We start from the raw sequence: 3,560 nt of genomic DNA, 5'->3' as shown, positions 1-3,560 counted from the left end.
CCTCATTCTCTGCAACATGATAATAACAGCATACACCACTGAACACCAACATATAGGACAGGTTGAGCACTTCACATACATCATACAGGTCTTCAACATGCTCTTGGCCTAAGCAGGATAGCTGTGGTGTTCTTGGGGAATCTAAAATGGAACATATTTCCAGAAAAGTCTTCTTGTGGCATTGAAAATTAATTCACCAGAATTATCTGGAGGTAAGTGACTTTATATATGACGCCAGGACTCCCTTCATTACGTTTTAAAGATAGTATTCTGGAGAAGGAATCATAGAAGGAGAAAGTATGTAATGGGCTGTCTTAAATATATTAAGCTATTATTTTTCAAACTTTCTGAATTCAGTGTTTCCTTGAAGCCATTCTGTGGTTATGCCCCCCCAAGAGGGGAGAATTGCTGTCCGGGAAGAGGAAGATGGCTGTCAGTGAAGCATAGGTAAGGCCAGGTACGCAGGTGCCGGCCTCTGCAGGTGGGAGGGATGATTAATCAAAACGACAAGCAGTTTCGGGCCTCGTGGGTGGGCGGCGAGAAGCACCCCCACGGCCTGCACGCGGGCTGGAGAGGCCGTGATTGGCAGGCCCGAGGAGTCAGGTGGGCAATGCTGGCTGCTAAAGGGCCGTGCAGGTGCGTGGCGGAGGCGGCCTGCGACCTGCTACCCCGGAGATGGAGGACACGCTGGAGGTCGCCCGTGGTTCTTCTGGGCCTGGCTGGGCCCCAGAAGCTGAGCCAGTCAGCAAGACTGCGGCGGGTGGCCCGAGGAGAGGAGGCCCAGGTACTGGCCTGCGGGTCTGTGGGTGGGGTGCCGCGGGGGTCGGGGCCAGGCTTGCGCACCGGTCCTACGGTTAGCGCTGGCCCCGCTGCAAGGGACTTTTCTGACTCGCAAGTGCGGGTCCTGCCACCTGAAGCAAAGCGACCTGAACTGAGAGGTGGGTTTTGTTCTGGACTCCAGGTAGTCGGGAGCAGGAGGCGGCGGTCAAGGCCACGTCGCACCTGCTCTAGGTAAGGAGCCGCACGGTCACGACACCCTGCGGACCTGCGGGGCATGCGTCCAGTCCCCCAAGGCACAACTTGGGTTAAGGAAAAAGTTTAAAAAACAACTTGGAGGAGAAGCTCCTAACCCTGTTTACTAGGTGTGTTTTCTCTCCGTGTAAAGACGCCAAGGTCGCACTGCAGGCACAGTGTCTTGTCGCACGTTGGCCCTCGGCGCTGTCTGCGAGCGTTTCCCCAGTTCTTCAGGTGGTCGGCGGTGGTCCCCTGACCCCTCACCTTCCTCCTCCTCTCCTTGACGTTCCTCCTGCTTTACTACCGCCACCGCCTCCGTCGTCCCTCCCCGGGTGCGCGGGCTTCCTCTCGGCCCAGCCTGTACTGGGGCAGCCTCTTCCTAACGCGCCCCGTTAAGGCCTCGGCCCCACCGCCGGCTGCGTGTTTGGCCCCAGGTGAGTCGTGCCTCCTCCACCACCTGAGGGGTGATTGGAAGCCAGTCCTGCAGCTCCGCTGTGAACCCACCACCGGGGTTCGCCAAAGGAGGACGACATTTACTTGGGAACAATGGCATTTTCTGTGTGAGGTTGCCGAGGTCTTCGTGCAGGGTTTAGACCTGGGGTCTCTTGTGAGGTTCTCGGCATGTGCAGGAGAGCCCCTCCTGGGTCACCTCCCAGCTTGATGCCTGCATCTGTAGTGCCTGACAGAGCGGTCTCATTCTGGTTCTTCACTTTCACATCGAATGTTGGAAGTCTTTGAGAATTAACAATGTGAGCAGTTTTACTAGAAAAAATGTCTAGGACCTCCGCACACTCTGTTCTCTAATCCTCAATTTTTGGCCGAGGCCTAAAAGGTAGTCCTCGTAGAAGGGAGAGGGAGGGTAAAGAGATCCTGACCCTGGAAAACGCCCGTAATTCTAAGAACGTGCTTTGCCAAGAGTCACTCTTACCGGTTGGAGAAGTTTCTTTTACAAAGTGAATTTATTCTTAGTGTATTTTTTTGGGAAATTCTGGGTTTATTTTACACTCAAAGACATTTGTGATTTTTTTTTTTTTTAACCCTCTTTAGTATGAGTGGTGTGAATATCTGGAATTGGCATTTTAAAATTTGGGTGTTTTTAATTTTAATCAGGTAGCTTTATTTTTTGGCTTGATCTTCTAGATGAAGCCTAGAATGAGTAATTATTTAGTTTTAATAATTATTGAAGAAGTTTTAATTATATTTTAAAACTTAAAGATGTCATGCTCTAGGTTTGCTTTGATTAAAGAGCTTATAAGATTCTGAAATTCTTGAAAAAGCCAGGCCCTGAAAAGGAAAACTTGGCAAAGCTCAAATTTGTATATAACACTAAAGGGAGATGATTTTGGTGTGAAATATTAAATATTAAAATGATTTTTCTGTGGTGAAATGAAGATGGAAGAATACATAACCTGGAGAAGTTTTAGAAACTGTATTTTAAGCTTACAGGTACCATTGCCTTTTTACTTTGTGGCAAAGGTAGCAATGCCATAGTGAATCCCAGTACTGCAGGTTCAGTTACAGTGTAAAATTATTCTCAGAATGGCTCGTTACTTAGCAGATTGCATCCTGGAGGTCAGTACCAGGGTTAGCTAAGGGGAAGCAAATTTTACAGAAACCGGGATTTTACAGCCTTGGTACCAGGCTGCTGATAAAGTGGAAGAGGATTCAGTTTAGACTGAAACTTACTATAAACGGCTCTGGCTCTGCTCAATCTTAGTTTCAAATATTAGGGGAAAAAGCACGTGTATTTTACTTGAATTTCATACCACGCAGCATTTATTAAAAAGGTGCATTGCTACAGGTAGCAACTGGGGAGTAAAACTCTGCTTGGTGTTGGCACTGCCCCAAGGGAAGATATGACCCTCAGATGGTAGCTGGGGTAAGAAAAGTTGAAAATAAGAGTTTTACATGTGAATAATATCACCTGATGAAATGGAAAAATCTTCGGTGTTATAAGTACAAAGAACCCTATGGAACAAAGATGCCCACAGAACAACACTTCCAAATGAAAAGGAGCAGTTAAGGTTAATGGTAACTTAGACCAACAGATCACTTTTCTATACCATTAGATCTCTGTACATGTATCTGCTCAACTATTTTAATAGTGTTTATTGAGATATCAGGATTGACTGTGATGGTTTCTTACATGAGTATAATGTACTTTAATGCTATTCATCTTCTCTATTTCCCTCCTCCAGCCCCTCCCTTTCCCCAGTCTCCTATTTTCATGTGTATGCATTTTAAAAGGTTACACAATCTTTTTTTGCTCCGGAAGAATATTGTATTGCATCTTTAGAGATTTCCTGTCAACTCTTCTGTAGAAAGAATTGTTCTTGGAAATGCGGCTGCCTGGAGCTAGCGTTTGGCTAGTGCAGTTTTTTTTTTTTGTTAATCTTGTTGATGAGCAGAGGCCCCATCAAGTATGAGTGTGATGCACTCATGGGGAAGAGGAGGAAATGGTAATGAGCCTAACCCAGTATTGTGTAAATTTTTGCAGAAGAAAATGCTGCAGATGCTTATCAGTTATTTGTAAAGTGCTTCTTTGC

The sequence above is a fragment of the Urocitellus parryii genome, chromosome 10, assembly GCF_045843805.1.
Source record: "Urocitellus parryii isolate mUroPar1 chromosome 10, mUroPar1.hap1, whole genome shotgun sequence".
Lineage (NCBI taxonomy): Eukaryota > Metazoa > Chordata > Mammalia > Rodentia > Sciuridae > Urocitellus > Urocitellus parryii.
Note: the sequence above shows the minus strand (reverse complement) of the source record.